Consider the following 9,411-nt stretch of genomic DNA (forward strand, 5'->3'; position numbering starts at 1 on the left):
GGGCCGCTCATCTGAATTGGTACAGAACTCCATGTTCCTAAATACTGGACTATTAAATATGAATAAAGTTGTGCACCACTGTTTACAGAATCCAATTATGGCATTGTAATTCCACGCTCTCAACAGTAAAGAATGGGAAAGATCCCTATCCACAAGATCCCACCTTCTTCCAAAAATTCACCTTGGAGTCTTTGACACTTAAAAAAAAAATCTATTTCTTAGCTTGGATCCTTTTACTGCTCTAAAAAAAAAAGTTGATCCAGCCTTTTCCAAAACTGCAATGCTAAAGAAGGGAAAAGCAGTTGCTTATGTGACCAAGGATATGCTGAATAGAATTATATGCACACGAGTTTACAAAGTTCTAAGACTGCCAGAGGAAAGTAACTGTTTTTCATGGAGATCCGCTCATTTCAAATAGCTGGTGACATGCCCATCAATTGGATGGATCATGACGAGAGTTAGAGCACTGGCGATTCCCAGCAGAGGTGCTGTAAGGAAGAGCATGCCTCTTGCAAGATAAAGGGAAATATTGCGTTTGATTCTGGAGCTGAGTATCTATATAAAAGGCTGATATTATGATTGAAATTCTAAATCTGCAACCAAGCTTTTGGCAGCTCAAAATGGTCAGTCTTATTGGTCTCCTTTTTGAGATAAATGATGAAATACATACACTTACAGCACACTTATGGAGTATCCAAGGTTTTTCATATGGTAACGTATGTTGTAGATAAAGAATTGTATGTATTAGAGCTGGATTCTCGCTGACTTCTCTGGGCATTGGGTTAGTCCACAGTGATCAATTCTGCAAGCACTTCCATATGCAGAGCCCATGGTAGCTTCAACAGGAGCTGTATGCATATAGCACTGTCAGGATCAGGTCTATGCTGTGTGGCCATATGCCAGAGTATTTTTTCAGACTGTAAGCGGGTTGGGACTCGCCACCCGTGGCGCCTCCTGCTGGTGATTTCGGGAATTAGCTCGATTCCAGTGGAGCGCCCCCTCCTGGTGGTGTCCCGTCCGTTGTTCTGACCTCTGCTGCTGTCGCTGGACCCACGTTGCTCCCTAGTCGGCGGTGTCCTCTTCGAGGCCACTGCCCTCCAGCAGTGTCCCTTAGTCCATCTGGATCCCCTTCCGGGGATCAGTGATCAGCAGTCCTCCACTCCAGCCACCATGCGCAACCACACACCCCAATGTCTAATCCCTCTTGTCAGGGATCAGGCGTAGTCTATAATGGCCGCTCCCTACAGCCAATGGCTAGATGTACTGCAAGGAGGAAGGGGGGGTCCCGGCCCAGGGACCCTCTGGCATCAGCCTCGCTGTCCTCTTTCTTTCCCCTCCTCTCTCTGTTTCCCTGGGCCACTTCCCCTACTGCCCCTTGCACCCGCTAGGCCCTTCCCTTCAGGGCCTGCAGCCTGGCAGCTATGGGCTAGAGCCTTCTAGCCTCCATGAGCCGGCCCAGCACTGCGCTGTCCACGGTGCTAGTCTCCCCCGTGGAGACTGACCTTCCCCTGTCAAAGGTCTGGGACAGACTGACCACTCCTGCTCTGGGCAGCCTTTATATATGGGTGAGCCTGGCCCTGATTGGTTCCCTCCAATCTGGGCCCTGATTGGCTCCCCATAAGCCCTTTTCTGATTGGCTCCTGGGCTGCGCAGGCTCCCTGGCCTGCCACAGCCCATCCTCCCTGGGAGTGGGGCACTCAGCCCCACTACACAGACCATATATGGACATATACATTTTTGAGGTGAAGGGCATGGTGGTCTTACAGACAGAGTCATGCTGCACATGGAAGAAAAGCAGGGAGGGACCATGTAGTGGGGCGGTCACCCTGCCCCAGCCCTGAAAGGGTTAAAAGCCAGCTCTTGGAGAGGGCTGGGGCTGAGAGCCAATAGGAAAGGCTGCGAGGCAGCCAATCAGGGTCAGGCAAGGCCCTATAAAAGAGCTGCTGGGCCAGAAGGCAAACAGTCTCTCTCTAGCTTTAGAGAGAGTTTCACTGAAGCCTTGGAATGGGAAGGGCTTAGCTGCATGGGAGCACAGGGTACCGGAAGCAGAGCTATGCTGGGGAAGGGCAAAAGGACCCAGGGAACTCCAGCCTGGCAAATCCCCAGGCTGAGGCCTTGTTAAGGCCTAGGGAGGTACTGGGGCTGCAGAGGTGCAGCCCAGGGATGGGCAGAGGCAGCTGGTCCAACCCCTTGCCAGTGATAAGTGGCCATTACAGACTGCAGTCTGCTCCAGTGAGCGGGGGCTAGATGACAACTGGCAGTAGCCACTGAGGTGAGGTGGGGATAGGGGGTTGCGGGTTCCCCTGGGAGGGAAGAGCCAGAGAGTGGGGGTACTGCTGTGGGCAGAACCCCAAGATAAAGTGCATTGGGGTCTGGGAAGGACATGGTGGCCTGAGGCAGGTGAGACACTGGACGGCAGGAGGTGTCCCGAGGCTGGAATTGAGTTATTCATGGATGGCCAGCAGGAGGCGCTTCAGCCATGAGTCTGTGATCTGCTACAGACCAGCAGAGATTCATGGATGGGGTAATACCCTGGGTATTTTTTCCCACTTCATTTTTGTCTGAATTGGAAAAAATAAATGTTTTTAAATAAGTGTAACTTGCATGACCTTAAACTTAGTGTTGACAGGGGTAGTTGTGCTCACTGATGTCTTGGCCAGTCCTAATTTCCCTGCAGGATGGTGACCAAAATGAATCAAGCTCTGGAAAAGAGCAGAAGGGAAGACAGCGTGCTTTAAACAAATGGACTCCGGTAACCATATAAAATAAGTATCTGTCAGCTTCCAGAGAGAACTGTGTATAGAGGGTGGAAGAAGTAATGGATAAAGAAGCTGGCACTACCGAAAAACTGGAATTAACTCTAAACAAAGAGGTTAAACTGGCAGTTAAAGGGAGGCCCCGTGTTTTATTTCTTACAGGTCACAAACTGCTGTTTGGAAAACGAGTTGAATTCCCATGTAGAAAACCGGCCATGGCATTTGTCAGTCGTTCACCATGCACTTCCAACCTGCAGGTCCATTCGGTGCTCTTTTATCCACACTTAACTGGAGCAGCATCAAGGGCCATTGCAATGAGTCTGTCTCTTGAGATTACTATCCCTCCTTCCGACTTCAGTACTCTTACAGACGGGGGATCAAATTGGCCCCTGATGTGTATCTTTATCCAAGACCAAACTTGTTCCAGTCAATGTCGCATTGGCAACTAGAAGCTTCCAGAAAGAACTCCAGGAGATAGATTAGCTTCCTCTAGCTTGGCCAAAGGGAGGCTCCCTTTTGGCTCCTCTGTTGGAGATGCTGCCTATAGACTAGAAGTGTCCTTATTAGTCTCTAATATGGTAATGTCTGGATCTATCCACTGTGGGCCACTCCTACCCAGGGCAGTTTTCCCACCCGGGGCTGACTTTCTGCTTAGAGTTTGTTTGGCATCCTGAGCTGGGCCACTGAAGTCTGTGGCATTGGCTTTGATGGGTGTAGGGCTTCTGAGTCCTGACTTGTAAGTTAAGCAAGGGGGAAGTTCTGTTCCTGCACTGCTGCATTCTTTCATGGAGAAACAGCAAAGCTGCCTCAGTTCTCGAACTCCCCAGGTGGAGCCTGGGGAGCTCGAGAACGAAGGGCTCTTGGCTTTTGAAAGTTACACTCACTGTGCCTAAGCCATGTGGGGGTCAGGAGTCTCTGCAGCTGCTTTCCTGCCACTTTTCTGAGCAGCCCAGCTGGGAACACAGTTGAACTGCACAGGAGAAACAGCATAGGCTCTTCTGTCATGATCAGGGCACTGATGTTTGTTTTTTTTTGAAGGCCTGCTGGAGAGGCACTGTCTTCTTGGGCATCTCCCAAGTCTGGATATTGCTCCGCTGAAGGGGTTTGGCTATGTATGCGAGGGGCTGTGTTATTGCACACCTCAAGGGACACTGCTGCAGCAATATACTGGCTATCAAACTTAGATATAAATTTGTAGTTGTTGCTACCTACCCAAGCCATATGAGAGAAGGCGAAGGAGGACAGGAGATCCTCCTCAACAGCGCACCTGAGCAGCTTCTCCCTAGGGAACATAGACATCTTTATTGTTACTGCTTATGCTGTAATACTCCAAAGTGTTCCAGGCACTTCCCAAACACATAAGCAGGCAGGTCCCTGCCCCAAACATCTCTAAGTGAGCAGGCAGTGGAGGAGGGGAACGGGATACAACACACTATCAATTAGTCTCACTTTTGTACCTTACATGCATTTATACATAACATTCATAGATTCCAAGGCCAGAAGGGACCAGTATGGTAATCTAGTCTGACCTCCTGCATGGTCCAGCCCAGAGACCTGCCCCAAAATGATTCCTAAAGCAGAGCTGTTAGGAAAAACATCCAATCTCAATTTAAAAATTGTCAGCGATGGAGAATCCACCATGGCCCTTGCTAAGTTGTTCCGATGGTTAATGACTCTCACTTTTAAACACTTACACGAATCCGTCTAGCTTCAAATTCCAGCCACTGGACCATGTTAGACCTTCATCTGCTAGATTGAGCCCATTCTTAAATATTTGTTCCCTATGTAGATAATTATAGACTGTAATCAAGTCACCCTTTGACTTTCTCTTTGTTAGACTCAAGTAGCTCCAACTATTTAGCTGATCACTATCAGGCATGCTTTCTAATCCTTGAATCATTCTTGCGACTCTTCTCTGAACCCTCTCCAGGTTATCAACCTCCTTCTTGAATTATGCACACTGGAACTGGACACCGTATTCCAGCCGTGGTCACACCAGTGCCATATACAGACATAAAATAACCTCTCTGCTCCTCCTTGAGATTCCCTTGTTTATGCATCCAAGGATGGCATCAGCCCTTTTCTCCACAGCATTGCATTGCAAGTTCATGTTCAGCTGTTTCTCCACCATGACCCCCAAATCTTTTTCAGTTGCCACTTCCCAGGATAGAGTTCCCCATCCTGTAAATATGGCCCATGTTCCTTGTTCCTAGATGCTTTTCAATACAGCTAAATATAAATGTATCTATGTAGTTTGCGCCCAGCTTGCCAAGTGATCCAGATTACTCATTCCAGTCAACATACACATACTTTACATTCCTTACATGTGTGATTCTACTGATGTCAGAGAAGGATGGTCGGGCAGAGGAAGGATGTTCTAGGGGTTAGGGTACTAGGCTGGGCTTCAATAGATCAGGGGATAGTAGCACTTTCCTACCTCCCAGGGAGCTTGGAGGCTAACAGAATTAAAAAGATGGAGGTGCTCAGGTACCATGGCCATAGGGGTTATGGTAGTACTATACACTGAGTGGGACTATTCGCCGCATCTTTTTTAATTTGCTGATTCACAGAAATTATGCCCCACTCTACACAAAACACTAACAATGTTCTTGGAATGGAGATGGTAGCAGGAGGTGAAGTGATCAAAATATTCCTCCCCAGGGAACTTCAGCTATGGAGTCATAGCCCACGCCTCCATAATATACTGAAACATTCCTTCTGCAGGCTACTAGCTCCGGGCTGTAGGGACTTCCTCTGGGTTTGGCATTTAACACAATCAACTAGAAACAAAAGAGGTTTGTTTCACAGGGAATGATCTGATGGATTGCGTGGTCACTGGTGTCTTCATCCTTGTGCTTCCTGCCTGTTCTGTGCATGGGGTGACAACAGGAGAGGAAAGAAGTCTTATTTGCATGAGGATTGCCCTTGGATTGCTCCATACTCTGAGTGTCAGTCCTAGAGTTCAAGGCCAGAAGGGACCGCCTGATCATCTAGGCTGACCTGGATAGCACAGACCATCATCCACCCCCCAAACCCAACAGCCAAAACAAGACCCAGGTATCACTATCCCAGGAACCTAGACTCCTATGTGCTAGAGGATGGACTGAGGGGCACCTGTGCTTGAGGTCCCTGTAATGGCCAGGAGATAATGCCATCCCATTGTCTGAGAGTGATGCAAATCTTAGACAACTCTAACACCTCAGCCAGGCTGGGCCACGTCGTGTTAGGCACTGTACAAATCTAATAAATTACCATCACTGACCCAAAGTGCTCAACCAGTGCACACAGGTGTAACCGAAATCCATGTGTGAGTGGCAGGCCTTAGAAGACTTCCGTCCTACAGGGATGGCCCCACTGCTTCAGGACGAATGGCACATGTATGACTGGACAGCACTGAATGACCTTGCTGGCTCCATTCATGTCACACTGCCATGGAGAGGTATTCATATCCTGGAGAGAACTACTGTGGGGCAGGGGGTGGGGGAGGATTTGATAGCTGCTTTCAACTACCTGAAGGGAGTTCCAAAGAGGATGGATCTAGACTGTTCTCAGTGGTACCTGATGACAGAACAAGGAGCAATGGTCTCAAGTTGCAGCGGGAGAGGTCTAGGTTGGCTATTAGGAAAATCTTTTCCACTAGGATGGTGGTGAAGCACTGGAATGGGTTCCCTAGGGAGGTGGTGGAATCTCCTTCCTTAGAGGTTTTTAAGGTCAGGCTTGACAAAGCCCTGGCTAGGATGATTTAGTTGGGGTTGGTCCTGCTTTGAGCAGGGGGCTGAGCTAGATACCTCCTGAGGTCCCTTCCAACCCTGATAGTCTATGATTCTACTGGGATAACTGGAGCTGTGAGTTCTGCACCTTCCCTGGAGTATGAGATTGTCAGCACTCTGACTACCATCCTTTAGTTCAACACAGTGGGGTCCTGGGCTGCATTAGGTATTAACAATAATCTCAAGGTAGAGGGAAGGTGCTTTCCAGGATGTGATTCAAGGCTGACTGAAGCTGACAAGAGTTTTTCCACTGACTTCAACAACTTTTGGATCCGGACCCTAATAATAATGGAGTAGGAGATATAGGGCACAGGTCATTTTGGATCAACAATGTCCATATTGAAGATAAGTCTTGAGCCCGATAACTTGTTGACTAATACAGGAGTAACTGGATTAAATTCTATAGCCTGTGGTATTGGGGAGGTCAGACCTCCTGGCCTTAAATCTTTGAATACTCCCATTATAACCTGGATTTGACAGCTCTCATTCTGTCCCTAGTAATTATTAGTCACAACAAATCCACTGGTTAGAAGAACTCATCAACATTTCTTGCATGGAGAAATCTTCCTTTCAGAAAATATGGTTTAATTGAAACTGACATTTTTCCACGAGAAAGGCTATTTTGACCAAATAGAATAAAATTCTCATTTGGAGAATTGAAACTGTGTCATTTTGAATGGACATTTAGAACAGAACTGGCAATTTTCCCAAGATGGATCCTTGGTAGGAGGCAGCTTGGACTGTTTTTCAGTTTAGTTGATTATTGTGATTGTCAGTATCATCTGTGTGGCTTAACGAAAAAAGGCAATTACTGTTCATTCTGTCTTGCAGGGCACCCAGCACTGTCATATGTGTGCACCAGGGTTTTTTAATGTATTTATCCTCCAAGCACCTGGTGAGTTAGAAGTGCTATCCTCCTCATTTCACAAATGAGGAAACTGAGGCACAGAGACTAAGTGACTTGCCCAAGGTCACAAAGAAGTCAGTCAGAGTAGGGATTTGAATCCAGCTCTCCCAAGTCCTTTCATCTGTCCTCCTTTTCATTCTAAAACCATTCCTTTCTCTGCTGTATACTACGCTGACACAATATAGTCACTATTAAATATTAATGCACAAGCCAGTTTAATCTTCCCCACTAGAACAACTATACCAAAGCAATAGGGACCTGTACAGGTGCAGAATGGGGACAGTTGTGCTATCGTTGCAAATGCCAGGTAAAGCCAATAACAGATGTTTCTGGCACCTGCTGCTTGTTTTTGTGCTTTCCAGTTTCCTGACCTGACGGTTGTTGTTAATAAACAATGATCTTTGCTCTCTAGCAGTGGTTCTCAACCAGGGATATGCATACTCCTGGGGGTACGCAGAGATCTTCCAGGGGGTACATCAGCTTATCTAGCTACCTGCCTAGTTTTACAACAGGCTACATAAATGCACTAGCAAAGTCGGTACAAACTAAAATTTCATACAGATAATGACTTGTTTATACTGCTCTGTGTACTAGACACTGAAATATAAGTACAATATTTATAGTCTGGTTTCTTTTATAATTATCTGGTAAACAAGAGGAAGGAAATTTTCAGTAGTAGAGACACTGTTATATTTTTATACCAGGATTTGTCAGCAAGCTGTTTTTAAGTGAGGTAAAATTTGGGATTCTGCAGGACAAATCAGACTCTTGAAAAGGGGCCAGTCGTCTGGAAAGGTTGAGAGCCACTGCTCTATAGTAAACTGCTATGGTTACTGTTGTCCATGTTATAACGGCAATAAATCTTATATCCCTTATCTCATTATTTCCAAAAGCCACAATTCATTCACAGATGTGCTTTGAGTCCGATCTTCCACACATCTGCTGACATTCACAATCCATTCTTCTGAAAGGACATACCATTTTCTGGGAGAAACAAGAAAGCCCAGCTAATTGACTATTTTTTAAAGGGGAAAATGCTTTGAGGGATACAAGGAAAAAGTCTCAGGGCATGTCAGTACAATGCTGCCTTGCAAATGTATATGACATTAGCATTTCAAACCCTCTGGATGGAGAGCTGAGGGCGAGAGATATGCTGGTTGCTCTCCATTGTAAAGCCACAAAGGAGGAAATGGCCAATGGAGGATTGTTTCATGTGTAGGGGGACGGCCAATGAAACGTCAGCACCAAGAACAGCTCTGGGAGAGACCAGGAACATGACTTTGCTTTCTGATAACCTTCTGGAAATTAAGGCATTTAAACAATAAAGCAACTACAGCTCCCACTGAGCTAGATCAGAACTGGTCTTCTTTTTTTTTTTTTTACAGCAACCTAACCCATACTTGGCTTGGTTTCAATAGCTCACTGGCTCTGGTAAAATTGCAACAAGTCTGAGAACAAAATGTTTTTCTTAAGGCCCAAATGCTGCCTCCCTTACGGTGAGTATCTCACTGTGCGTAGTCCCATTGATTTCAGTGGAGCTGCTCAGCAAAATACTACTCACAAGTAAGCAAAGGTGGCAAAATCAGGCCACAGTCTTGTTACTTGAAAGAAAAACGATGCATAAGGAGAAACACTCTGCTTTTCTCTTTCAGAGGGGCGAAAATGGTAAGCTGACATGTATGCAAACGCCATCACAATCGATAAATGTAGAAACATACATTCAAATATTGTCTGTGTATTAATGCCCTTGTATAAGGCATTGCTAAGACCTAAACAGGATACTGTGGACTGTTGTGATCACCCCCGGTCAAGAACCATGACTTCACAGTGGAAAGCGACAGAGAAGGGCTGCTGGGGTGACCAGGCGGCTGGAGGGCCTATCTTATGAGAGGAGACTCAAAGAGCAGGGTTTGTCTAGCCTAGCAAACTGAGGCCTGAGGTGGGGATCTGAGTGCTCTGTATACATACAACCCGGGGA

Source organism: Gopherus evgoodei, chromosome 6 (assembly GCF_007399415.2).
Source record: "Gopherus evgoodei ecotype Sinaloan lineage chromosome 6, rGopEvg1_v1.p, whole genome shotgun sequence".
Lineage (NCBI taxonomy): Eukaryota > Metazoa > Chordata > Testudines > Testudinidae > Gopherus > Gopherus evgoodei.